The following is an 18,783-nucleotide window of genomic DNA, read 5'->3' on the forward strand; positions in this document are numbered from 1 at the left end:
GACAGCAGAGGGCGCTGTTTGACATGTTTTGCTGGAGTCTAGTTTGGCCTGCGTCACCTTCAAATAGGATCTTTTCAGTTGACCTGGCAGCTTACGGCCATACTACCCTGAAAACGCCCGATCTCGTCCGATCTCGGAAGCTAAGCAGGGGCGGGCCTGGTTAGTACTTGGATGGGAGACCGCCTGGGAATACCAGGTGCTGTAAGCCTTTTATGGTTTCTGCTCTTGCCTGACAGCAGAGGGCGCTGTTTGACACTTTTTGCTGGAGTCTAGTTTGGCCTGCGTGGCCTTCAAATAGGATCTTTACAGTTGCCCTGGCAGCTTACAGCCACACTACCCTGAAAACGCCTGATCTCGGAAGCTAAGCAGGGGTGCGCCTGGTTAGTACTTGGATGGGAGACCGCCAGGGAATACCAGGTGCTGTAAGCTTTTTATGGTTTCTGCTCTTGCCTGACAGCAGAGGGCGCTGTTTGACACTTTTTGCTGGAGTCTAGTTTGGCCTGCGTCACCTTCAAATAGGATCTTTTCAGTTGACCTGGCAGTTTTTGGCCATACTACCCTGAAAACGCCCGATCTCGGAAGCTAAGCAGGGGCGGGCCTGGTTAGTACTTGGATGGGAGACCGCCTGGGAATACCAGGTGCTGTAAGCTTTTCATGGTTTCTGCTCTTGCCTGACAGCAGAGGGCGCTGTTTGACATTATTTGCTGGAGTCTAGTTTGGCCTGCGTCGCCTTCAAATAGGATCTTTTCAGTTGATGTGGCAGCTTACGGCCATACTACCCTGAAAACGCCCGATCTCGTCCGATCTCAGAAGCTAAGCAGGGGCGGGCCTGGTTAGTACTTGGATGGGAGACCGCCTGGGAATACCAGGTGCTGTAAGCTTTTCATGGTTTCTGCTCTTGCCTGACAGCAGAGGGCGCTGTTTGACATGTTTTGCTGGAGTCTAGTTTGGCCTGCGTCACCTTCAAATAGGATCTTTTCAGTTGACCTGGCAGCTTACGGCCATACTACCCTGAAAACGCCCGATCTCGGAAGCTAAGCAGGGGCGGGCCTGGTTAGTACTTGGATGGGAGACCGCCTGGGAATACCAGGTGCTGTAAGCTTTTTATGGTTTCTGCTCTTGCCTGACAGCAGAGGGCGCTGTTTGACATGTTTTGCTGGAGTCTAGTTTGGCCTGCGTCACCTTCAAATAGGATCTTTTCAGTTGACCTGGCAGCTTACGGCCATACTACCTTGAAAACGCCCGATCTCGTCCGATCTCGGAGGCTAAGCAGGGGCGGGCCTGGTTAGTACTTGAATGGGAGACCGCCTGGGAATACCAGGTGCTGTAAGCTTTTTATGGTTTCTGCTCTTGCCTAACAGCAGAGGGCGCTGTTTGACACTTTTTGCTGGAGTCTAGTTTGGCCTGCGTCGCCTTCAAATAGGATCTTTTCAGTTGCCCTGGCAGCTTACGGCCATACTACCCTGAAAACGCCCGGTCTCGTCCGATCTCGGAAGCGAAGCAGGGGCGGGCCTGGTTAGTACTTGGATGGGAGACCGCCTGGGAATACCAGGTGCTGTGAGCTTTTTATGGTTTCTTCTCTAGCCTGACAGCAGAGGGCGCTGTTTGACACTTTTTACTGGATCTAGTTTGGCCTGCGTCGCCTTCAAATAAGATCTTTTCAGTTGTCCTGGCAGCTTACGGCCATACCACCCTGAAAACGCCTGATCTCGTCCGATCTCGGAAGCTAAGCAGGGGCGGGCCTGGTTAGTACTTGGATGGGAGACCGCCTGGGAATACCAGGTGCTGTAAGCTTTTCATGGTTTCTGCTCTTGCCTGACAGCAGAGGGCGCTGTTTGACACTTTTTGCTGGAGTCTAGTTTGGCCTGCGTCTTCTTCAAATAGGATCTTTTCAGTTGCCCTGGCAGCTTACGGCCATACTACCCTGAAAACGCCCGATCTCGTCCGATCTCGGAAGCTAAGCAGGGGTGGGCCTGGTTAGTACTTGGATGGGAGACCGCCTGGGAATACCAGGTGCTGTAAGCCTTTTATGGTTTCTGCTCTTGCCTGACAGCAGAGGGCGCTGTTTGACACTTTTTGCTGGAGTCTAGTTTGGCCTGCGTCGCCTTCAAATAGGATCTTTACAGTTGTCCTGGCAGCTTACGGCCATACTACCCTGAAAACGCCCGATCTCGTCCGATCTCGGAAGCTAAGCAGGGGCGGGCCTGGTTAGTACTTGAATGGGAGACCGCCTGGGAATACCAGGTGCTGTAAGCTTTTTATGGTTTCTGCTCTTGCCTGACAGCAGAGGGCGCTGTTTGACATGTTTTGCTGGAGTCTAGTTTGGCCTGCGTCACCTTCAAATAGGATCTTTTCAGTTGACCTGGCAGCTTACGGCCATACTACCCTGAAAACGCCCGATCTCGTCCGATCTCGGAAGCTAAGCAGGGGCGGGCCTGGTTAGTACTTGGATGGGAGACCGCCTGGGAATACCAGGTGCTGTGAGCTTTTTATGGTTTCTTCTATAGCCTGACAGCAGAGGGCGCTGTTTGACACTTTTTACTGGATCTAGTTTGGCCTGCGTCGCCTTCAAATAAGATCTTTTCAGTTGTCCTGGCAGCTTACGGCCATACTACCCTGAAAACGCCCGATCTCGGAAGCTAAGCAGGGGAGGGCCTGGTTAGTACTTGGATGGGAGACCGCCTGGGAATACCAGGTGCTGTAAGCTTTTTATGGTTTCTGCTCTAGCCTGACAGCAGAGGGCGCTGTTTGACACTTTTTGCTGGATCTAGTTTGGCCTGCGTCGCCTTCAAATAAGATCTTTTCAGTTGTCCTGGCAGCTTACGGCCATACCACCCTGAAAACGCCTGATCTCGTCCGATCTCGGAAGCTAAGCAGGGGCGGGCCTGGTTAGTACTTGGATGGGAGACCGCCTGGCAATACCAGGTGCTGTAAGCTTTTCATGGTTTCTGCTCTTGCCTGACAGCAGAGGGCGCTGTTTGACACTTTTTGCTGGAGTCTAGTTTGGCCTGCGTCTTCTTCAAATAGGATCTTTTCAGTTGCCCTGGCAGCTTACGGCCATACTACCCTGAAAACGCCCGATCTCGTCCGATCTCGGAAGCTAAGCAGGGGTGGGCCTGGTTAGTACTTGGATGGGAGACCGCCTGGGAATACCAGGTGCTGTAAGCCTTTTATGGTTTCTGCTCTTGCCTGACAGCAGAGGGCGCTGTTTGACACTTTTTGCTGGAGTCTAGTTTGGCCTGCGTCGCCTTCAAATAGGATCTTTACAGTTGTCCTGGCAGCTTATGGCCATACTACCCTGAAAACGCCCGATCTCGTCCGATCTCGGAAGCTAAGCAGGGGCGGGCCTGGTTAGTACTTGGATGGGAGACCGCCTGGGAATACCAGGTGCTGTAAGCTTTTCATGGTTTCTGCTCTTGCCTGACAGCAGAGGGCGCTGTTTGACATGTTTTGCTGGAGTCTAGTTTGGCCTGCGTCAACTTCAAATAGGACCTTTTCAGTTGATCTGGCAGCTTACGGCCATACTACCCTGAAAACGCCCGATCTCGTCCGATCTCGGAAGCTATGCAGGGGTGGGCCTGGTTAGTACTTGGATGGGAGACCGCCTGGCAATACCAGGTGCTGTAAGCCTTTTATGGTTTCTGCTCTTGCCTGACAGCAGAGGGCGCTGTTTGACACTTTTTGCTGGAGTCTAGTTTGGCCTGCGTCGCCTTCAAATAGGATCATTTCAGTTGCCCTGGCAGCTTACGGCCATACTACCCTGAAAACGCCCGATCTCGTCCGATCTCGGAAGCTAAGCAGGGGCGGGCCTGGTTAGTACTTGGATGGGAGACCGCCTGGGAATACCAGGTGCTGTAAGCTTTTTATGGTTTCTGCTCTTGCCTGAGAGCAGAGGGCGCTGTTTGACACTTTTTGCTGTAGTCTAGTTTGGCCTGCGTCACCTTCAAATAGGATCTTTTCAGTTGACCTGGCAGCTTAGGCCATACTACCCTGAAAACGCCCGATCTCGTACGATCTCGGAAGCTAAGCAGGGCCGGGCCTGCTTAGTACTTGGATGGGAGACCGCCTGTGAATACCAGGTGCTGTAAGCCTTTTATGGTTTCTGCTCTTGCCTGACAGCAGAGGGCGCTGTTTGACACTTTTTGCTGGAGTCTAGTTTGGCCTGCGTCGCCTTCAAATAGGATCTTTTCAGTTGCCCTGGCAGCTTACGGCCATACTACCCTGAAAACGCCCGATCTCGTCCGATCTCGAAAGCTAAGCAGGGGTGGGCCTGGTTAGTACTTGGATGGGAGACCGCCTGGGAATACCAGGTGCTGTAAGCTTTTTATGGTTTCTGCTCTTGCCTGACAGCAGAGGGCGCTGTTTGACACTTTTTGCTGGAGTCTAGTTTGGCCTGCGTCGCCTTCAAATAGGATCTTTTCAGTTGATGTGGCAGCTTACGGCCATACTACCCTGAAAACGCCCGATCTCGTCCGATCTCGGAAGCTAAGCAGGGGTGGGCCTGGTTAGTACTTGGATGGGAGACCACCTGGCAATACCAGGTGCTGTAAGCCTTTTATGGTTTCTGCTCTTGCCTGACAGCAGAGGGCGCTGTTTGACACTTTTTGCTGGAGTCTAGTTTGGCCTGCGTCACCTTCAAATAGGATCTTTTCAGTTGACCTGGCAGCTTACGGCCATACTACCCTGAAAACGCCCGATCTCGTCCGATCTCATCCGATCTCGGAAGCTAAGCAGGGGTGGGCCTGGTTAGTACTTGGGTGGGAGACCGCCTGGGAATACCAGGTGCTGTAAGCTTTTTATGGTTTCTGCTCTTGCCTGACAGCAGAGGGCGATGTTTGACACTTTTTACTGGAGTCTAGTTTGGCCTGCGTCAACTTCAAATAGGATCTTTTCAGTTGCCCTGGCAGCTTACGGCCACACTACCCTGAAAATGCCCGATCTCGGAAGCTAAGCAGGGGCGGGCCTGGTTAGTACTTGGATGGGAGACCGCCTGGGAATACCAGGTGCTGTAAGCTTTTTATGGTTTCTGCTCTTGCCTGACAGCAGAGGGCGCTGTTTGACACTTTTTGCTGGAGTCTAGTTTGTCCTGCGTCGCCTTCAAATAGGATCTTTTCAGTTGCCTTGGCAGCTTTTGGCCATACTACCCTGAAAACGCCCGATCTCGGAAGCTAAGCAGGGGCGGGCCTGGTTAGTACTTGGATGGGAGACCGCCTGGGAATACCAGGTGCTGTAAGCGTTTTATGGTTTCTGCTCTTGCCTAACAGCAGAGGGCGCTGTTTGACACTTTTTGCTGGAGTCTAGTTTGGCCTGCGTCGCCTTCAAATAGGATCTTTTCAGTTGCCCTGGCAGCTTACGGCCATACTACCCTGAAAACGCCCGGTCTCGTCCGATCTCGGAAGCTAAGCAGGGGCCGGCCTGGTTAGTACTTGGATGGTAGACCGCCTGGGAATACCAGGTGCTGTAAGCTCTTTATGGTTTCTGCTCTTGCCTGACAGCAGAGGGCGCTGTTTGACACTTTTTGCTGGAGTCTAGTTTGGCCTGCGTCAACTTCAAATAGGATCTTTTCAGTTGCCCTGGCAGCTTACGGCCACACTACCCTGAAAACGCCCGATCTCGGAAGCTAAGCAGGGGCGGGCCTGGTTAGTACTTGGATGGGAGACCGCCTGGGAATACCAGGTGCTGTAAGCTTTTTATGGTTTCTGCTCTTGCCTGACAGCAGAGGGCGCTGTTTGACACTTTTTGCTGGAGTCTAGTTTGGCCTGCGTGGCCTTCAAATAGAATCTTTACAGTTGCCCTGGCAGCTTACGGCCACACTACCCTGAAAACGCCTGATCTCGGAAGCTAAGCAGGGGTGGGCCTGGTTAGTACTTGGATGGGAGACCGCCAGGGAATACCAGGTGCTGTAAGCTTTTTATGGTTTCTGCTCTTGCCTGACAGCAGAGGGCGCTGTTTGACACTTTTTGCTGGAGTCTAGTTTGGCCTGCGTCACCTTCAAATAGGATCTTTTCAGTTGACCTGGCAGCTTTTGGCCATACTACCCTGAAAACGCCCGATCTCGGAAGCTAAGCAGGGGCGGGCCTGGTTAGTACTTGGATGGGAGACCGCCTGGGAATACCAGGTGCTGTAAGCTTTTTATGGTTTCTGCTCTTGCCTGACAGCAGAGGGCGCTGTTTGACACTTTTTGCTGGAGTCTAGTTTGGCCTGCGTCGCCTTCAAATAGGATCTTTTCAGTTGATGTGGCAGCTTACGGCCATACTAGCCTGAAAACGCCCGATCTCGTCCGATCTCGGAAGCTAAGCAGGGGCGGGCCTGGTTAGTACTTGGATGGGAGACCGCCTGGGAATACCAGGTGCTGTAAGCTTTTTATGGTTTCTGCTCTAGCCTGACAGCAGAGGGCGCTGTTTGACACTTTTTGCTGGAGTCTAGTTTGTCCTGCGTCGCCTTCAAATAGGATCTTTTCAGTTGACCTGGCAGCTTACGGCCATACTACCTTGAAAACGCCCGATCTCGTCCGATCTCGGAGGCTAAGCAGGGGCGGGCCTGGTTAGTACTTGGATGGGAGACCGCCTGGGAATACCAGGTGCTGTGAGCTTTTTATGGTTTCTTCTCTAGCCTGACAGCAGAGGGCGCTGTTTGACACTTTTTACTGGATCTAGTTTGGCCTGCGTCGCCTTCAAATAAGATCTTTTCAGTTGTCCTGGCAGCTTACGGCCATACTACCCTGAAAACGCCCGATCTCGGAAGCTAAGCAGGGGAGGGCCTGGTTAGTACTTGGATGGGAGACCGCCTGGGAATACCAGGTGCTGTAAGCTTTTTATGGTTTCTGCTCTAGCCTGACAGCAGAGGGCGCTGTTTGACACTTTTTGCTGGATCTAGTTTGGCCTGCGTCACCTTCAAATAAGATCTTTTCAGTTGTCCTGGCAGCTTACGGCCATACCACCCTGAAAACGCCTGATCTCGTCCGATCTCGGAAGCTAAGCAGGGGCGGGCCTGGTTAGTACTTGGATGGGAGACCGCCTGGGAATACCAGGTGCTGTAAGCTTTTCATGGTTTCTGCTCTTGCCTGACAGCAGAGGGCGCTGTTTGACACTTTTTGCTGGAGTCTAGTTTGGCCTGCGTCTTCTTCAAATAGGATCTTTTCAGTTGCCCTGGCAGCTTACGGCCATACTACCCTGAAAACGCCCGATCTCGTCCGATCTCGGAAGCTAAGCAGGGGTGGGCCTGGTTAGTACTTGGATGGGAGACCGCCTGGGAATACCAGGTGCTGTAAGCCTTTTATGGTTTCTGCTCTTGCCTGACAGCAGAGGGCGCTGTTTGACACTTTTTGCTGGAGTCTAGTTTGGCCTGCGTCGCCTTCAAATAGGATCTTTACAGTTGTCCTGGCAGCTTATGGCCATACTACCCTGAAAACGCCCGATCTCGTCCGATCTTGGAAGCTAAGCAGGGGCGGGCCTGGTTAGTACTTGGATGGGAGACCGCCTGGGAATACCAGGTGCTGTAAGCTTTTCATGGTTTCTGCTCTTGCCTGACAGCAGAGGGCGCTGTTTGACATGTTTTGCTGGAGTCTAGTTTGGCCTGCGTCGCCTTCAAATAGGATCATTTCAGTTGCCCTGGCAGCTTACGGCCATACTACCCTGAAAACGCCCGATCTCGTCCGATCTCGGAAGCTAAGCAGGGGCGGGCCTGGTTAGTACTTGGATGGGAGACCGCCTGGGAATACCAGGTGCTGTAAGCTTTTTATGGTTTCTGCTCTTGCCTGACAGCAGAGGGCGCTGTTTGACACTTTTTGCTGGAGTCTAGTTTGGCCTGCGTCGCCTTCAAATAGGATCTTTTCAGTTGATGTGGCAGCTTATGGCCATACTACCCTGAAAACGCCCGATCTCGTCCGATCTCGGAAGCTAAGCAGGGGTGGGCCTGGTTAGTACTTGGATGGGAGACCACCTGGCAATACCAGGTGCTGTAAGCCTTTTATGGTTTCTGCTCTTGCCTGACAGCAGAGGGCGCTGTTTGACACTTTTTGCTGGAGTCTAGTTTGGCCTGCGTCACCTTCAAATAGGATCTTTTCAGTTGACCTGGCAGCTTACGGCCATACTACCCTGAAAACGCCCGATCTCGTCCGATCTCATCCGATCTCGGAAGCTAAGCAGGGGTGGGCCTGGTTAGTACTTGGGTGGGAGACCGCCTGGGAATACCAGGTGCTGTAAGCTTTTTATGGTTTCTGCTCTTGCCTGACAGCAGAGGGCGATGTTTGACACTTTTTACTGGAGTCTAGTTTGGCCTGCGTCAACTTCAAATAGGATCTTTTCAGTTGCCCTGGCAGCTTACGGCCACACTACCCTGAAAATGCCCGATCTCGGAAGCTAAGCAGGGGCGGGCCTGGTTAGTACTTGGATGGGAGACCGCCTGGGAATACCAGGTGCTGTAAGCTTTTTATGGTTTCTGCTCTTGCCTAACAGCAGAGGGCGCTGTTTGACACTTTTTGCTGGAGTCTAGTTTGGCCTGCGTCGCCTTCAAATAGGATCTTTTCAGTTGCCCTGGCAGCTTACGGCCATACTACCCTGAAAACGCCCGGTCTCGTCCGATCTCGGAAGCTAAGCAGGGGCCGGCCTGGTTAGTACTTGGATGGTAGACCGCCTGGGAATACCAGGTGCTGTAAGCTTTTTATGGTTTCTGCTCTTGCCTGACAGCAGAGGGCGCTGTTTGACACTTTTTGCTGGAGTCTAGTTTGGCCTGCGTCAACTTCAAATAGGATCTTTTCAGTTGCCCTGGCAGCTTACGGCCACACTACCCTGAAAACGCCCGATCTCGGAAGCTAAGCAGGGGCGGGCCTGGTTAGTACTTGGATGGGAGACCGCCTGGGAATACCAGGTGCTGTAAGCTTTTTATGGTTTCTGCTCTTGCCTGACAGCAGAGGGCGCTGTTTGACACTTTTTGCTGGAGTCTAGTTTGGCCTGCGTCTTCTTCAAATAGGATCTTTTCAGTTGCCCTGGCAGCTTACGGCCATACTACCCTGAAAACGCCCAATCTCGTCCGATCTCATCCGATCTCGGAAGCTAAGCAGGGGTGGGCCTGGTTAGTACTTGGATGGGAGACCGCCTGGGAATACCAGGTGCTGTAAGCTTTTTATGGTTTCTGCTCTTGCCTGACAGCAGAGGGCGATGTTTGACACTTTTTACTGGAGTCTAGTTTGGCCTGCGTCAACTTCAAATAGGATCTTTTCAGTTGCCCTGGCAGCTTACGGCCACACTACCCTGAAAACGCCCGATCTCGGAAGCTAAGCAGGGGCGGGCCTGGTTAGTACTTGGATGGGAGACCGCCTGGGAATACCAGGTGCTGTAAGCTTTTTATGGTTTCTGCTCTTGCCTGACAGCAGAGGGCGCTGTTTGACATGTTTTGCTGGAGTCTAGTTTGGCCTGCGTCACCTTCAAATAGGATCTTTTCAGTTGACCTGGCAGCTTACGGCCATACTACCCTGAAAACGCCCGATCTCGTCCGATCTCGGAAGCTAAGCAGGGGTGGGCCTGGTTAGTACTTGGATGGGAGACCACCTGGCAATACCAGGTGCTGTAAGCCTTTTATGGTTTCTGCTCTTGCCTGACAGCAGAGGGCGCTGTTTGACACTTTTTGCTGGAGTCTAGTTTGGCCTGCGTCACCTTCAAATAGGATCTTTTCAGTTGACCTGGCAGCTTACGGCCATACTACCCTGAAAACGCCCGATCTCGTCCGATCTCATCCGATCTCGGAAGCTAAGCAGGGGTGGGCCTGGTTAGTACTTGGGTGGGAGACCGCCTGGGAATACCAGGTGCTGTAAGCTTTTTATGGTTTCTGCTCTTGCCTGACAGCAGAGGGCGATGTTTGACACTTTTTACTGGAGTCTAGTTTGGCCTGCGTCAACTTCAAATAGGATCTTTTCAGTTGCCCTGTTAGCTTACGGCCACACTACCCTGAAAATGCCCGATCTCGGAAGCTAAGCAGGGGCGGGCCTGGTTAGTACTTGGATGGGAGACCGCCTGGGAATACCAGGTGCTGTAAGCTTTTTATGGTTTCTGCTCTTGCCTGACAGCAGAGGGCGCTGTTTGACACTTTTTGCTGGAGTCTAGTTTGTCCTGCGTCGCCTTCAAATAGGATCTTTTCAGTTGCCTTGGCAGCTTTTGGCCATACTACCCTGAAAACGCCCGATCTCGGAAGCTAAGCAGGGGCGTGCCTGGTTAGTACTTGGATGGGAGACCGCCTGGGAATACCAGGTGCTGTAAGCTTTTTATGGTTTCTGCTCTTGCCTAACAGCAGAGGGCGCTGTTTGACACTTTTTGCTGGAGTCTAGTTTGGCCTGCGTCGCCTTCAAATAGGATCTTTTCAGTTGCCCTGGCAGCTTACAACCATACTACCCTGAAAACGCCCGGTCTCGTCCGATCTCGGAAGCTAAGCAGGGGCCGGCCTGGTTAGTACTTGGATGGTAGACCGCCTGGGAATACCAGGTGCTGTAAGCTTTTTATGGTTTCTGCTCTTGCCTGACAGCAGAGGGCGCTGTTTGACACTTTTTGCTGGAGTCTAGTTTGGCCTGCGTCAACTTCAAATAGGATCTTTTCAGTTGCCCTGGCAGCTTACGGCCACACTACCCTGAAAACGCCCGATCTCGGAAGCTAAGCAGGGGAGGGCCTGGTTAGTACTTGGATGGGAGACCGCCTGGGAATACCAGGTGCTGTAAGCTTTTTATGGTTTCTGCTCTTGCCTGACAGCAGAGGGCGATGTTTGACACTTTTTGCTGGAGTCTAGTTTGGCCTGCGTCTTCTTCAAATAGGATCTTTTCAGTTGCCCTGGCAGCTTACGGCCATACTACCCTGAAAACGCCCAATCTCGTCCGATCTCATCCGATCTCGGAAGCTAAGCAGGGGTGGGCCTGGTTAGTACTTGGATGGGAGACCGCCTGGGAATACCAGGTGCTGTAAGCTTTTTATGGTTTCTGCTCTTGCCTGACAGCAGAGGGCGATGTTTGACACTTTTTACTGGAGTCTAGTTTGGCCTGCGTCAACTTCAAATAGGATCTTTTTAGTTGCCCTGGCAGCTTACGGCCACACTACCCTGAAAACGCCCGATCTCGGAAGCTAAGCAGGGGCGGGCCTGGTTAGTACTTGGATGGGAGACCGCCTGGGAATACCAGGTGCTGTAAGCTTTTTATGGTTTCTGCTCTTGCCTGACAGCAGAGGGCGCTGTTTGACATGTTTTGCTGGAGTCTAGTTTGGCCTGCGTCACCTTCAAATAGGATCTTTTCAGTTGACCTGGCAGCTTACGGCCATACTACCCTGAAAACGCCCGATCTCGTCCGATCTCGGAAGCTAAGCAGGGGCGGGCCTGGTTAGTACTTGGATGGGAGACCGCCTGGGAATACCAGGTGCTGTAAGCCTTTTATGGTTTCTGCTCTTGCCTGACAGCAGAGGGCGCTGTTTGACACTTTTTGCTGGAGTCTAGTTTGGCCTGCGTGGCCTTCAAATAGGATCTTTACAGTTGCCCTGGCAGCTTACAGCCACACTACCCTGAAAACGCCTGATCTCGGAAGCTAAGCAGGGGTGCGCCTGGTTAGTACTTGGATGGGAGACCGCCAGGGAATACCAGGTGCTGTAAGCTTTTTATGGTTTCTGCTCTTGCCTGACAGCAGAGGGCGCTGTTTGACACTTTTTGCTGGAGTCTAGTTTGGCCTGCGTCACCTTCAAATAGGATCTTTTCAGTTGACCTGGCAGTTTTTGGCCATACTACCCTGAAAACGCCCGATCTCGGAAGCTAAGCAGGGGCGGGCCTGGTTAGTACTTGGATGGGAGACCGCCTGGGAATACCAGGTGCTGTAAGCTTTTCATGGTTTCTGCTCTTGCCTGACAGCAGAGGGCGCTGTTTGACATCATTTGCTGGAGTCTAGTTTGGCCTGCGTCGCCTTCAAATAGGATCTTTTCAGTTGATGTGGCAGCTTACGGCCATACTACCCTGAAAACGCCCGATCTCGTCCGATCTCAGAAGCTAAGCAGGGGCGGGCCTGGTTAGTACTTGGATGGGAGACCGCCTGGGAATACCAGGTGCTGTAAGCTTTTTATGGTTTCTGCTCTTGCCTAACAGCAGAGGGCGCTGTTTGACACTTTTTGCTGGAGTCTAGTTTGGCCTGCGTCGCCTTCAAATAGGATCTTTTCAGTTGCCCTGGCAGCTTACGGCCATACTACCCTGAAAACGCCCGGTCTCGTCCGATCTCGGAAGCGAAGCAGGGGCGGGCCTGGTTAGTACTTGGATGGGAGACCGCCTGGGAATACCAGGTGCTGTGAGCTTTTTATGGTTTCTTCTCTAGCCTGACAGCAGAGGGCGCTGTTTGACACTTTTTACTGGATCTAGTTTGGCCTGCGTCGCCTTCAAATAAGATCTTTTCAGTTGTCCTGGCAGCTTACGGCCATACCACCCTGAAAATGCCTGATCTCGTCCGATCTCGGAAGCTAAGCAGGGGCGGGCCTGGTTAGTACTTGGATGGGAGACCGCCTGGGAATACCAGGTGCTGTAAGCTTTTCATGGTTTCTGCTCTTGCCTGACAGCAGAGGGCGCTGTTTGACACTTTTTGCTGGAGTCTAGTTTGGCCTGCGTCTTCTTCAAATAGGATCTTTTCAGTTGCCCTGGCAGCTTACGGCCATACTACCCTGAAAACGCCCGATCTCGTCCGATCTCGGAAGCTAAGCAGGGGTGGGCCTGGTTAGTACTTGGATGGGAGACCGCCTGGGAATACCAGGTGCTGTAAGCCTTTTATGGTTTCTGCTCTTGCCTGACAGCAGAGGGCGCTGTTTGACACTTTTTGCTGGAGTCTAGTTTGGCCTGCGTCGCCTTCAAATAGGATCTTTACAGTTGTCCTGGCAGCTTACGGCCATACTACCCTGAAAACGCCCGATCTCGTCCGATCTCGGAAGCTAAGCAGGGGCGGGCCTGGTTAGTACTTGGATGGGAGACCGCCTGGGAATACCAGGTGCTGTAAGCTTTTTATGGTTTCTGCTCTTGCCTGACAGCAGAGGGCGCTGTTTGACATGTTTTGCTGGAGTCTAGTTTGGCCTGCGTCACCTTCAAATAGGATCTTTTCAGTTGACCTGGCAGCTTACGGCCATACTACCCTGAAAACGCCCGATCTCGTCCGATCTCGGAAGCTAAGCAGGGGCGGGCCTGGTTAGTACTTGGATGGGAGACCGCCTGGGAATACCAGGTGCTGTAAGCTTTTTATGGTTTCTGCTCTAGCCTTACAGCAGAGGGCGCTGTTTGACACTTTTTGCTGGATCTAGTTTGGCCTGCGTCGCCTTCAAATAAGATCTTTTCAGTTGTCCTGACAGCTTACGGCCATACTACCCTGAAAACGCCCGATCTCGGAAGCTAAGCAGGGGCGGGCCTGGTTAGTACTTGGATGGGAGACCGCCTGGGAATACCAGGTGCTGTAAGCCTTTTATGGTTTCTGCTCTTGCCTGACAGCAGAGGGCGCTGTTTGACACTTTTTGCTGGAGTCTAGTTTGGCCTGCGTGGCCTTCAAATAGAATCTTTACAGTTGCCCTGGCAGCTTACGGCCACACTACCCTGAAAACGCCTGATCTCGGAAGCTAAGCAGGGGTGGGCCTGGTTAGTACTTGGATGGGAGACCGCCAGGGAATACCAGGTGCTGTAAGCTTTTTATGGTTTCTGCTCTTGCCTGACAGCAGAGGGCGCTGTTTGACACTTTTTGCTGGAGTCTAGTTTGGCCTGCGTCACCTTCAAATAGGATCTTTTCAGTTGACCTGGCAGCTTTTGGCCATACTACCCTGAAAACGCCCGATCTCGGAAGCTAAGCAGGGGCGGGCCTGGTTAGTACTTGGATGGGAGACCGCCTGGGAATACCAGGTGCTGTAAGCTTTTTATGGTTTCTGCTCTTGCCTGACAGCAGAGGGCGCTGTTTGACACTTTTTGCTGGAGTCTAGTTTGGCCTGCGTCGCCTTCAAATAGGATCTTTTCAGTTGATGTGGCAGCTTACGGCCATACTAGCCTGAAAACGCCCGATCTCGTCCGATCTCGGAAGCTAAGCAGGGGCGGGCCTGGTTAGTACTTGGATGGGAGACCGCCTGGGAATACCAGGTGCTGTAAGCTTTTTATGGTTTCTGCTCTAGCCTGACAGCAGAGGGCGCTGTTTGACACTTTTTGCTGGAGTCTAGTTTGTCCTGCGTCGCCTTCAAATAGGATCTTTTCAGTTGCCTTGGCAGCTTTTGGCCATACTACCCTGAAATCGCCCGATCTCGGAAGCTAAGCAGGGGCGGGCCTGGTTAGTACTTGGATGGGAGACCGCCTGGGAATACCAGGTGCTGTAAGCTTTTTATGGTTTCTGCTCTTGCCTGACAGCAGAGGGCGCTGTTTGACACTTTTTGCTGGAGTCTAGTTTGGCCTGCGTCTTCTTCAAATAGGATCTTTTCAGTTGCCCTGGCAGCTTACGGCCATACTACCCTGAAAACGCCCAATCTCGTCCGATCTCATCCGATCTCGGAAGCTAAGCAGGGGTGGGCCTGGTTAGTACTTGGATGGGAGACCGCCTGGGAATACCAGGTGCTGTAAGCTTTTTATGGTTTCTGCTCTTGCCTGACAGCAGAGGGCGATGTTTGACACTTTTTACTGGAGTCTAGTTTGGCCTGCGTCAACTTCAAATAGGATCTTTTCAGTTGCCCTGGCAGCTTACGGCCACACTACCCTGAAAACGCCCGATCTCGGAAGCTAAGCAGGGGCGGGCCTGGTTAGTACTTGGATGGGAGACCGCCTGGGAATACCAGGTGCTGTAAGCTTTTTATGGTTTCTGCTCTTGCCTGACAGCAGAGGGCGCTGTTTGACATGTTTTGCTGGAGTCTAGTTTGGCCTGCGTCACCTTCAAATAGGATCTTTTCAGTTGACCTGGCAGCTTACGGCCATACTACCCTGAAAACGCCCGATCTCGTCCGATCTCGGAAGCTAAGCAGGGGTGGGCCTGGTTAGTACTTGGATGGGAGACCACCTGGCAATACCAGGTGCTGTAAGCCTTTTATGGTTTCTGCTCTTGCCTGACAGCAGAGGGCGCTGTTTGACACTTTTTGCTGGAGTCTAGTTTGGCCTGCGTCACCTTCAAATAGGATCTTTTCAGTTGACCTGGCAGCTTACGGCCATACTACCCTGAAAACGCCCGATCTCGTCCGATCTCATCCGATCTCGGAAGCTAAGCAGGGGTGGGCCTGGTTAGTACTTGGGTGGGAGACCGCCTGGGAATACCAGGTGCTGTAAGCTTTTTATGGTTTCTGCTCTTGCCTGACAGCAGAGGGCGATGTTTGACACTTTTTACTGGAGTCTAGTTTGGCCTGCGTCAACTTCAAATAGGATCTTTTCAGTTGCCCTGTTAGCTTACGGCCACACTACCCTGAAAATGCCCGATCTCGGAAGCTAAGCAGGGGCGGGCCTGGTTAGTACTTGGATGGGAGACCGCCTGGGAATACCAGGTGCTGTAAGCTTTTTATGGTTTCTGCTCTTGCCTGACAGCAGAGGGCGCTGTTTGACACTTTTTGCTGGAGTCTAGTTTGTCCTGCGTCGCCTTCAAATAGGATCTTTTCAGTTGCCTTGGCAGCTTTTGGCCATACTACCCTGAAAACGCCCGATCTCGGAAGCTAAGCAGGGGCGGGCCTGGTTAGTACTTGGATGGGAGACCGCCTGGGAATACCAGGTGCTTTAAGCTTTTTATGGTTTCTGCTCTTGCCTAACAGCAGAGGGCGCTGTTTGACACTTTTTGCTGGAGTCTAGTTTGGCCTGCGTCGCCTTCAAATAGGATCTTTTCAGTTGCCCTGGCAGCTTACAACCATACTACCCTGAAAACGCCCGGTCTCGTCCGATCTCGGAAGCTAAGCAGGGGCCGGCCTGGTTAGTACTTGGATGGTAGACCGCCTGGGAATACCAGGTGCTGTAAGCTTTTTATGGTTTCTGCTCTTGCCTGACAGCAGAGGGCGCTGTTTGACACTTTTTGCTGGAGTCTAGTTTGGCCTGCGTCAACTTCAAATAGGATCTTTTCAGTTGCCCTGGCAGCTTACGGCCACACTACCCTGAAAACGCCCGATCTCGGAAGCTAAGCAGGGGAGGGCCTGGTTAGTACTTGGATGGGAGACCGCCTGGGAATACCAGGTGCTGTAAGCTTTTTATGGTTTCTGCTCTTGCCTGACAGCAGAGGGCGATGTTTGACACTTTTTGCTGGAGTCTAGTTTGGCCTGCGTCTTCTTCAAATAGGATCTTTTCAGTTGCCCTGGCAGCTTACGGCCATACTACCCTGAAAACGCCCAATCTCGTCCGATCTCATCCGATCTCGGAAGCTAAGCAGGGGTGGGCCTGGTTAGTACTTGGATGGGAGACCGCCTGGGAATACCAGGTGCTGTAAGCTTTTTATGGTTTCTGCTCTTGCCTGACAGCAGAGGGCGATGTTTGACACTTTTTACTGGAGTCTAGTTTGGCCTGCGTCAACTTCAAATAGGATCTTTTTAGTTGCCCTGGCAGCTTACGGCCACACTACCCTGAAAACGCCCGATCTCGGAAGCTAAGCAGGGGCGGGCCTGGTTAGTACTTGGATGGGAGACCGCCTGGGAATACCAGGTGCTGTAAGCTTTTTATGGTTTCTGCTCTTGCCTGACAGCAGAGGGCGCTGTTTGACATGTTTTGCTGGAGTCTAGTTTGGCCTGCGTCACCTTCAAATAGGATCTTTTCAGTTGACCTGGCAGCTTACGGCCATACTACCCTGAAAACGCCCGATCTCGTCCGATCTCGGAAGCTAAGCAGGGGCGGGCCTGGTTAGTACTTGGATGGGAGACCGCCTGGGAATACCAGGTGCTGTAAGCCTTTTATGGTTTCTGCTCTTGCCTGACAGCAGAGGGCGCTGTTTGACACTTTTTGCTGGAGTCTAGTTTGGCCTGCGTGGCCTTCAAATAGGATCTTTACAGTTGCCCTGGCAGCTTACAGCCACACTACCCTGAAAACGCCTGATCTCGGAAGCTAAGCAGGGGTGCGCCTGGTTAGTACTTGGATGGGAGACCGCCAGGGAATACCAGGTGCTGTAAGCTTTTTATGGTTTCTGCTCTTGCCTGACAGCAGAGGGCGCTGTTTGACACTTTTTGCTGGAGTCTAGTTTGGCCTGCGTCACCTTCAAATAGGATCTTTTCAGTTGACCTGGCAGTTTTTGGCCATACTACCCTGAAAACGCCCGATCTCGGAAGCTAAGCAGGGGCGGGCCTGGTTAGTACTTGGATGGGAGACCGCCTGGGAATACCAGGTGCTGTAAGCTTTTCATGGTTTCTGCTCTTGCCTGACAGCAGAGGGCGCTGTTTGACATTATTTGCTGGAGTCTAGTTTGGCCTGCGTCGCCTTCAAATAGGATCTTTTCAGTTGATGTGGCAGCTTACGGCCATACTACCCTGAAAACGCCCGATCTCGTCCGATCTTAGAAGCTAAGCAGGGGCGGGCCTGGTTAGTACTTGGATGGGAGACCGCCTGGGAATACCAGGTGCTGTAAGCTTTTTATGGTTTCTGCTCTTGCCTAACAGCAGAGGGCACTGTTTGACACTTTTTGCTGGAGTCTAGTTTGGCCTGCGTCGCCTTCAAATAGGATCTTTTCAGTTGCCCTGGCAGCTTACGGCCATACTACCCTGAAAACGCCCGGTCTCGTCCGATCTCGGAAGCGAAGCAGGGGCGGGCCTGGTTAGTACTTGGATGGGAGACCGCCTGGGAATACCAGGTGCTGTGAGCTTTTTATGGTTTCTTCTCTAGCCTGACAGCAGAGGGCGCTGTTTGACACTTTTTACTGGATCTAGTTTGGCCTGCGTCGCCTTCAAATAAGATCTTTTCAGTTGTCCTGGCAGCTTACGGCCATACCACCCTGAAAATGCCTGATCTCGTCCGATCTCGGAAGCTAAGCAGGGGCGGGCCTGGTTAGTACTTGGATGGGAGACCGCCTGGGAATACCAGGTGCTGTAAGCTTTTCATGGTTTCTGCTCTTGCCTGACAGCAGAGGGCGCTGTTTGACACTTTTTGCTGGAGTCTAGTTTGGCCTGCGTCTTCTTCAAATAGGATCTTTTCAGTTGCCCTGGCAGCTTACGGCCATACTACCCTGAAAACGCCCGATCTCGTCCGATCTCGGAAGCTAAGCAGGGGTGGGCCTGGTTAGTACTTGGATGGGAGACCGCCTGGGAATACCAGGCGCTGTAAGCCTTTTATGGTTTCTGCTCTTGCCTGACAGCAGAGGGCGCTGTTTGACACTTTTTGCTGGAGTCTAGTTTGGCCTGCGTCGCCTTCAAATAGGATCTTTACAGTTGTCCTGGCAGCTTACGGCCATACTACCCTGAAAACGCCCGATCTCGTCCGATCTCGGAAGCTAAGCAGGGGCGGGCCTGGTTAGTACTTGGATGGGAGACCGCCTGGGAATACCAGGTGCTGTAAGCTTTTTATGGTTTCTGCTCTTGCCTGACAGCAGAGGGCGCTGTTTGACATGTTTTGCTGGAGTCTAGTTTGGCCTGCGTCACCTTCAAATAGGATCTTTTCAGTTGACCTGGCAGCTTACGGCCATACTACCCTGAAAACGCCCGATCTCGTCCGATCTCGGAAGCTAAGCAGGGGCGGGCCTGGTTAGTACTTGGATGGGAGACCGCCTGGGAATACCAGGTGCTGTAAGCTTTTTATGGTTTCTGCTCTAGCCTTACAGCAGAGGGCGCTGTTTGACACTTTTTGCTGGATCTAGTTTGGCCTGCGTCGCCTTCAAATAAGATC

At 52.5% G+C, this 18,783-nt stretch overlaps 43 non-coding genes and 39 pseudogenes across 43 annotated transcripts; all 82 read left to right on the forward strand.

The window, feature by feature from the left end:
- The first annotated feature begins 89 nt into the window (after window positions 1-89).
- Window positions 90-208, forward strand: LOC131118282 (5S ribosomal RNA). Its single transcript, XR_009125447.1, has one exon. It is a non-coding gene; the product is annotated as a 5S ribosomal RNA (ribosomal RNA).
- Window positions 209-320: 112 nt separating this feature from the next.
- Window positions 321-429, forward strand: LOC131114166 (5S ribosomal RNA; annotated as a pseudogene).
- Window positions 430-541: 112 nt separating this feature from the next.
- On the forward strand, window positions 542-650 carry LOC131113505 (5S ribosomal RNA; annotated as a pseudogene).
- Window positions 651-762: 112 nt separating this feature from the next.
- LOC131116388 (5S ribosomal RNA) lies at window positions 763-881 on the forward strand. Its single transcript, XR_009123637.1, has one exon. It is a non-coding gene; the product is annotated as a 5S ribosomal RNA (ribosomal RNA).
- Window positions 882-993: 112 nt separating this feature from the next.
- On the forward strand, window positions 994-1,102 carry LOC131111740 (5S ribosomal RNA; annotated as a pseudogene).
- A 112-nt stretch (window positions 1,103-1,214) lies between these two features.
- On the forward strand, window positions 1,215-1,333 carry LOC131117574 (5S ribosomal RNA). Its single transcript, XR_009124788.1, has one exon. It is a non-coding gene; the product is annotated as a 5S ribosomal RNA (ribosomal RNA).
- Window positions 1,334-1,445: 112 nt separating this feature from the next.
- On the forward strand, window positions 1,446-1,564 carry LOC131117540 (5S ribosomal RNA). The gene has a single exon (XR_009124755.1). It is a non-coding gene; the product is annotated as a 5S ribosomal RNA (ribosomal RNA).
- A 111-nt stretch (window positions 1,565-1,675) lies between these two features.
- Window positions 1,676-1,794, forward strand: LOC131111542 (5S ribosomal RNA). Its single transcript, XR_009121252.1, has one exon. It is a non-coding gene; the product is annotated as a 5S ribosomal RNA (ribosomal RNA).
- Window positions 1,795-1,906: 112 nt separating this feature from the next.
- Window positions 1,907-2,025, forward strand: LOC131112093 (5S ribosomal RNA). The gene has a single exon (XR_009121356.1). It is a non-coding gene; the product is annotated as a 5S ribosomal RNA (ribosomal RNA).
- A 112-nt stretch (window positions 2,026-2,137) lies between these two features.
- On the forward strand, window positions 2,138-2,256 carry LOC131115511 (5S ribosomal RNA). Its single transcript, XR_009122788.1, has one exon. It is a non-coding gene; the product is annotated as a 5S ribosomal RNA (ribosomal RNA).
- A 112-nt stretch (window positions 2,257-2,368) lies between these two features.
- On the forward strand, window positions 2,369-2,487 carry LOC131115605 (5S ribosomal RNA). Its single transcript, XR_009122881.1, has one exon. It is a non-coding gene; the product is annotated as a 5S ribosomal RNA (ribosomal RNA).
- A 111-nt stretch (window positions 2,488-2,598) lies between these two features.
- On the forward strand, window positions 2,599-2,707 carry LOC131111606 (5S ribosomal RNA; annotated as a pseudogene).
- Window positions 2,708-2,818: 111 nt separating this feature from the next.
- Window positions 2,819-2,937, forward strand: LOC131117285 (5S ribosomal RNA). The gene has a single exon (XR_009124507.1). It is a non-coding gene; the product is annotated as a 5S ribosomal RNA (ribosomal RNA).
- A 112-nt stretch (window positions 2,938-3,049) lies between these two features.
- LOC131112210 (5S ribosomal RNA) lies at window positions 3,050-3,168 on the forward strand. Its single transcript, XR_009121367.1, has one exon. It is a non-coding gene; the product is annotated as a 5S ribosomal RNA (ribosomal RNA).
- A 112-nt stretch (window positions 3,169-3,280) lies between these two features.
- LOC131115378 (5S ribosomal RNA) lies at window positions 3,281-3,399 on the forward strand. Its single transcript, XR_009122658.1, has one exon. It is a non-coding gene; the product is annotated as a 5S ribosomal RNA (ribosomal RNA).
- A 112-nt stretch (window positions 3,400-3,511) lies between these two features.
- LOC131118381 (5S ribosomal RNA) lies at window positions 3,512-3,630 on the forward strand. The gene has a single exon (XR_009125543.1). It is a non-coding gene; the product is annotated as a 5S ribosomal RNA (ribosomal RNA).
- A 112-nt stretch (window positions 3,631-3,742) lies between these two features.
- On the forward strand, window positions 3,743-3,861 carry LOC131114413 (5S ribosomal RNA). Its single transcript, XR_009121724.1, has one exon. It is a non-coding gene; the product is annotated as a 5S ribosomal RNA (ribosomal RNA).
- Window positions 3,862-3,973: 112 nt separating this feature from the next.
- On the forward strand, window positions 3,974-4,091 carry LOC131112016 (5S ribosomal RNA; annotated as a pseudogene).
- A 112-nt stretch (window positions 4,092-4,203) lies between these two features.
- On the forward strand, window positions 4,204-4,322 carry LOC131115616 (5S ribosomal RNA). Its single transcript, XR_009122892.1, has one exon. It is a non-coding gene; the product is annotated as a 5S ribosomal RNA (ribosomal RNA).
- A 112-nt stretch (window positions 4,323-4,434) lies between these two features.
- LOC131116365 (5S ribosomal RNA) lies at window positions 4,435-4,553 on the forward strand. The gene has a single exon (XR_009123615.1). It is a non-coding gene; the product is annotated as a 5S ribosomal RNA (ribosomal RNA).
- Window positions 4,554-4,665: 112 nt separating this feature from the next.
- LOC131118026 (5S ribosomal RNA) lies at window positions 4,666-4,794 on the forward strand (annotated as a pseudogene).
- Window positions 4,795-4,906: 112 nt separating this feature from the next.
- Window positions 4,907-5,015, forward strand: LOC131113032 (5S ribosomal RNA; annotated as a pseudogene).
- A 112-nt stretch (window positions 5,016-5,127) lies between these two features.
- Window positions 5,128-5,236, forward strand: LOC131113486 (5S ribosomal RNA; annotated as a pseudogene).
- A 112-nt stretch (window positions 5,237-5,348) lies between these two features.
- Window positions 5,349-5,467, forward strand: LOC131117990 (5S ribosomal RNA). The gene has a single exon (XR_009125186.1). It is a non-coding gene; the product is annotated as a 5S ribosomal RNA (ribosomal RNA).
- A 112-nt stretch (window positions 5,468-5,579) lies between these two features.
- On the forward strand, window positions 5,580-5,688 carry LOC131112394 (5S ribosomal RNA; annotated as a pseudogene).
- Window positions 5,689-5,800: 112 nt separating this feature from the next.
- LOC131113520 (5S ribosomal RNA) lies at window positions 5,801-5,909 on the forward strand (annotated as a pseudogene).
- A 112-nt stretch (window positions 5,910-6,021) lies between these two features.
- LOC131112949 (5S ribosomal RNA) lies at window positions 6,022-6,130 on the forward strand (annotated as a pseudogene).
- Window positions 6,131-6,242: 112 nt separating this feature from the next.
- Window positions 6,243-6,361, forward strand: LOC131116773 (5S ribosomal RNA). The gene has a single exon (XR_009124011.1). It is a non-coding gene; the product is annotated as a 5S ribosomal RNA (ribosomal RNA).
- A 112-nt stretch (window positions 6,362-6,473) lies between these two features.
- Window positions 6,474-6,592, forward strand: LOC131117596 (5S ribosomal RNA). The gene has a single exon (XR_009124808.1). It is a non-coding gene; the product is annotated as a 5S ribosomal RNA (ribosomal RNA).
- A 111-nt stretch (window positions 6,593-6,703) lies between these two features.
- On the forward strand, window positions 6,704-6,812 carry LOC131111607 (5S ribosomal RNA; annotated as a pseudogene).
- A 111-nt stretch (window positions 6,813-6,923) lies between these two features.
- On the forward strand, window positions 6,924-7,042 carry LOC131111554 (5S ribosomal RNA). Its single transcript, XR_009121264.1, has one exon. It is a non-coding gene; the product is annotated as a 5S ribosomal RNA (ribosomal RNA).
- A 112-nt stretch (window positions 7,043-7,154) lies between these two features.
- Window positions 7,155-7,273, forward strand: LOC131112327 (5S ribosomal RNA). Its single transcript, XR_009121379.1, has one exon. It is a non-coding gene; the product is annotated as a 5S ribosomal RNA (ribosomal RNA).
- Window positions 7,274-7,385: 112 nt separating this feature from the next.
- Window positions 7,386-7,504, forward strand: LOC131116787 (5S ribosomal RNA). The gene has a single exon (XR_009124024.1). It is a non-coding gene; the product is annotated as a 5S ribosomal RNA (ribosomal RNA).
- Window positions 7,505-7,616: 112 nt separating this feature from the next.
- On the forward strand, window positions 7,617-7,735 carry LOC131114415 (5S ribosomal RNA). The gene has a single exon (XR_009121726.1). It is a non-coding gene; the product is annotated as a 5S ribosomal RNA (ribosomal RNA).
- Window positions 7,736-7,847: 112 nt separating this feature from the next.
- LOC131117136 (5S ribosomal RNA) lies at window positions 7,848-7,966 on the forward strand. The gene has a single exon (XR_009124362.1). It is a non-coding gene; the product is annotated as a 5S ribosomal RNA (ribosomal RNA).
- Window positions 7,967-8,078: 112 nt separating this feature from the next.
- Window positions 8,079-8,207, forward strand: LOC131118027 (5S ribosomal RNA; annotated as a pseudogene).
- Window positions 8,208-8,319: 112 nt separating this feature from the next.
- On the forward strand, window positions 8,320-8,428 carry LOC131113033 (5S ribosomal RNA; annotated as a pseudogene).
- A 112-nt stretch (window positions 8,429-8,540) lies between these two features.
- Window positions 8,541-8,659, forward strand: LOC131117991 (5S ribosomal RNA). Its single transcript, XR_009125187.1, has one exon. It is a non-coding gene; the product is annotated as a 5S ribosomal RNA (ribosomal RNA).
- A 112-nt stretch (window positions 8,660-8,771) lies between these two features.
- On the forward strand, window positions 8,772-8,880 carry LOC131112395 (5S ribosomal RNA; annotated as a pseudogene).
- Window positions 8,881-8,992: 112 nt separating this feature from the next.
- Window positions 8,993-9,121, forward strand: LOC131118534 (5S ribosomal RNA; annotated as a pseudogene).
- A 112-nt stretch (window positions 9,122-9,233) lies between these two features.
- Window positions 9,234-9,342, forward strand: LOC131112396 (5S ribosomal RNA; annotated as a pseudogene).
- A 112-nt stretch (window positions 9,343-9,454) lies between these two features.
- On the forward strand, window positions 9,455-9,573 carry LOC131116366 (5S ribosomal RNA). The gene has a single exon (XR_009123616.1). It is a non-coding gene; the product is annotated as a 5S ribosomal RNA (ribosomal RNA).
- Window positions 9,574-9,685: 112 nt separating this feature from the next.
- Window positions 9,686-9,814, forward strand: LOC131118029 (5S ribosomal RNA; annotated as a pseudogene).
- Window positions 9,815-9,926: 112 nt separating this feature from the next.
- On the forward strand, window positions 9,927-10,035 carry LOC131113035 (5S ribosomal RNA; annotated as a pseudogene).
- A 112-nt stretch (window positions 10,036-10,147) lies between these two features.
- Window positions 10,148-10,256, forward strand: LOC131113965 (5S ribosomal RNA; annotated as a pseudogene).
- Window positions 10,257-10,368: 112 nt separating this feature from the next.
- LOC131118854 (5S ribosomal RNA) lies at window positions 10,369-10,487 on the forward strand. The gene has a single exon (XR_009125994.1). It is a non-coding gene; the product is annotated as a 5S ribosomal RNA (ribosomal RNA).
- Window positions 10,488-10,599: 112 nt separating this feature from the next.
- Window positions 10,600-10,708, forward strand: LOC131112114 (5S ribosomal RNA; annotated as a pseudogene).
- A 112-nt stretch (window positions 10,709-10,820) lies between these two features.
- On the forward strand, window positions 10,821-10,949 carry LOC131118535 (5S ribosomal RNA; annotated as a pseudogene).
- A 112-nt stretch (window positions 10,950-11,061) lies between these two features.
- LOC131112397 (5S ribosomal RNA) lies at window positions 11,062-11,170 on the forward strand (annotated as a pseudogene).
- Window positions 11,171-11,282: 112 nt separating this feature from the next.
- LOC131118293 (5S ribosomal RNA) lies at window positions 11,283-11,401 on the forward strand. Its single transcript, XR_009125458.1, has one exon. It is a non-coding gene; the product is annotated as a 5S ribosomal RNA (ribosomal RNA).
- Window positions 11,402-11,513: 112 nt separating this feature from the next.
- Window positions 11,514-11,622, forward strand: LOC131114167 (5S ribosomal RNA; annotated as a pseudogene).
- A 112-nt stretch (window positions 11,623-11,734) lies between these two features.
- LOC131113506 (5S ribosomal RNA) lies at window positions 11,735-11,843 on the forward strand (annotated as a pseudogene).
- A 112-nt stretch (window positions 11,844-11,955) lies between these two features.
- Window positions 11,956-12,074, forward strand: LOC131116389 (5S ribosomal RNA). Its single transcript, XR_009123638.1, has one exon. It is a non-coding gene; the product is annotated as a 5S ribosomal RNA (ribosomal RNA).
- Window positions 12,075-12,186: 112 nt separating this feature from the next.
- On the forward strand, window positions 12,187-12,305 carry LOC131117541 (5S ribosomal RNA). The gene has a single exon (XR_009124756.1). It is a non-coding gene; the product is annotated as a 5S ribosomal RNA (ribosomal RNA).
- A 111-nt stretch (window positions 12,306-12,416) lies between these two features.
- On the forward strand, window positions 12,417-12,535 carry LOC131115613 (5S ribosomal RNA). Its single transcript, XR_009122889.1, has one exon. It is a non-coding gene; the product is annotated as a 5S ribosomal RNA (ribosomal RNA).
- Window positions 12,536-12,647: 112 nt separating this feature from the next.
- Window positions 12,648-12,766, forward strand: LOC131112445 (5S ribosomal RNA). Its single transcript, XR_009121391.1, has one exon. It is a non-coding gene; the product is annotated as a 5S ribosomal RNA (ribosomal RNA).
- A 112-nt stretch (window positions 12,767-12,878) lies between these two features.
- On the forward strand, window positions 12,879-12,997 carry LOC131114416 (5S ribosomal RNA). The gene has a single exon (XR_009121727.1). It is a non-coding gene; the product is annotated as a 5S ribosomal RNA (ribosomal RNA).
- Window positions 12,998-13,109: 112 nt separating this feature from the next.
- On the forward strand, window positions 13,110-13,228 carry LOC131114418 (5S ribosomal RNA). The gene has a single exon (XR_009121728.1). It is a non-coding gene; the product is annotated as a 5S ribosomal RNA (ribosomal RNA).
- A 111-nt stretch (window positions 13,229-13,339) lies between these two features.
- LOC131111626 (5S ribosomal RNA) lies at window positions 13,340-13,448 on the forward strand (annotated as a pseudogene).
- A 112-nt stretch (window positions 13,449-13,560) lies between these two features.
- Window positions 13,561-13,669, forward strand: LOC131113522 (5S ribosomal RNA; annotated as a pseudogene).
- Window positions 13,670-13,781: 112 nt separating this feature from the next.
- Window positions 13,782-13,890, forward strand: LOC131112950 (5S ribosomal RNA; annotated as a pseudogene).
- A 112-nt stretch (window positions 13,891-14,002) lies between these two features.
- LOC131116774 (5S ribosomal RNA) lies at window positions 14,003-14,121 on the forward strand. Its single transcript, XR_009124012.1, has one exon. It is a non-coding gene; the product is annotated as a 5S ribosomal RNA (ribosomal RNA).
- Window positions 14,122-14,233: 112 nt separating this feature from the next.
- On the forward strand, window positions 14,234-14,342 carry LOC131113696 (5S ribosomal RNA; annotated as a pseudogene).
- Window positions 14,343-14,454: 112 nt separating this feature from the next.
- On the forward strand, window positions 14,455-14,583 carry LOC131118536 (5S ribosomal RNA; annotated as a pseudogene).
- Window positions 14,584-14,695: 112 nt separating this feature from the next.
- LOC131112398 (5S ribosomal RNA) lies at window positions 14,696-14,804 on the forward strand (annotated as a pseudogene).
- A 112-nt stretch (window positions 14,805-14,916) lies between these two features.
- On the forward strand, window positions 14,917-15,035 carry LOC131116367 (5S ribosomal RNA). Its single transcript, XR_009123617.1, has one exon. It is a non-coding gene; the product is annotated as a 5S ribosomal RNA (ribosomal RNA).
- A 112-nt stretch (window positions 15,036-15,147) lies between these two features.
- LOC131118031 (5S ribosomal RNA) lies at window positions 15,148-15,276 on the forward strand (annotated as a pseudogene).
- A 112-nt stretch (window positions 15,277-15,388) lies between these two features.
- LOC131113036 (5S ribosomal RNA) lies at window positions 15,389-15,497 on the forward strand (annotated as a pseudogene).
- Window positions 15,498-15,609: 112 nt separating this feature from the next.
- Window positions 15,610-15,718, forward strand: LOC131113828 (5S ribosomal RNA; annotated as a pseudogene).
- Window positions 15,719-15,830: 112 nt separating this feature from the next.
- On the forward strand, window positions 15,831-15,949 carry LOC131118856 (5S ribosomal RNA). Its single transcript, XR_009125996.1, has one exon. It is a non-coding gene; the product is annotated as a 5S ribosomal RNA (ribosomal RNA).
- A 112-nt stretch (window positions 15,950-16,061) lies between these two features.
- Window positions 16,062-16,170, forward strand: LOC131112115 (5S ribosomal RNA; annotated as a pseudogene).
- A 112-nt stretch (window positions 16,171-16,282) lies between these two features.
- On the forward strand, window positions 16,283-16,411 carry LOC131118537 (5S ribosomal RNA; annotated as a pseudogene).
- Window positions 16,412-16,523: 112 nt separating this feature from the next.
- Window positions 16,524-16,632, forward strand: LOC131112399 (5S ribosomal RNA; annotated as a pseudogene).
- Window positions 16,633-16,744: 112 nt separating this feature from the next.
- Window positions 16,745-16,863, forward strand: LOC131118304 (5S ribosomal RNA). The gene has a single exon (XR_009125469.1). It is a non-coding gene; the product is annotated as a 5S ribosomal RNA (ribosomal RNA).
- Window positions 16,864-16,975: 112 nt separating this feature from the next.
- LOC131114168 (5S ribosomal RNA) lies at window positions 16,976-17,084 on the forward strand (annotated as a pseudogene).
- Window positions 17,085-17,196: 112 nt separating this feature from the next.
- Window positions 17,197-17,305, forward strand: LOC131113507 (5S ribosomal RNA; annotated as a pseudogene).
- Window positions 17,306-17,417: 112 nt separating this feature from the next.
- Window positions 17,418-17,536, forward strand: LOC131117746 (5S ribosomal RNA). Its single transcript, XR_009124955.1, has one exon. It is a non-coding gene; the product is annotated as a 5S ribosomal RNA (ribosomal RNA).
- A 112-nt stretch (window positions 17,537-17,648) lies between these two features.
- Window positions 17,649-17,767, forward strand: LOC131117542 (5S ribosomal RNA). The gene has a single exon (XR_009124757.1). It is a non-coding gene; the product is annotated as a 5S ribosomal RNA (ribosomal RNA).
- A 111-nt stretch (window positions 17,768-17,878) lies between these two features.
- Window positions 17,879-17,997, forward strand: LOC131115614 (5S ribosomal RNA). Its single transcript, XR_009122890.1, has one exon. It is a non-coding gene; the product is annotated as a 5S ribosomal RNA (ribosomal RNA).
- A 112-nt stretch (window positions 17,998-18,109) lies between these two features.
- LOC131115322 (5S ribosomal RNA) lies at window positions 18,110-18,228 on the forward strand. Its single transcript, XR_009122603.1, has one exon. It is a non-coding gene; the product is annotated as a 5S ribosomal RNA (ribosomal RNA).
- A 112-nt stretch (window positions 18,229-18,340) lies between these two features.
- On the forward strand, window positions 18,341-18,459 carry LOC131114419 (5S ribosomal RNA). Its single transcript, XR_009121729.1, has one exon. It is a non-coding gene; the product is annotated as a 5S ribosomal RNA (ribosomal RNA).
- A 112-nt stretch (window positions 18,460-18,571) lies between these two features.
- Window positions 18,572-18,690, forward strand: LOC131114420 (5S ribosomal RNA). The gene has a single exon (XR_009121730.1). It is a non-coding gene; the product is annotated as a 5S ribosomal RNA (ribosomal RNA).
- Window positions 18,691-18,783: the final 93 nt, after the last annotated feature.

This window comes from Doryrhamphus excisus, unplaced genomic scaffold (genome assembly GCF_030265055.1).
Source record: "Doryrhamphus excisus isolate RoL2022-K1 unplaced genomic scaffold, RoL_Dexc_1.0 HiC_scaffold_25, whole genome shotgun sequence".
NCBI classification, from domain to species: Eukaryota; Metazoa; Chordata; class Actinopteri; order Syngnathiformes; family Syngnathidae; genus Doryrhamphus; species Doryrhamphus excisus.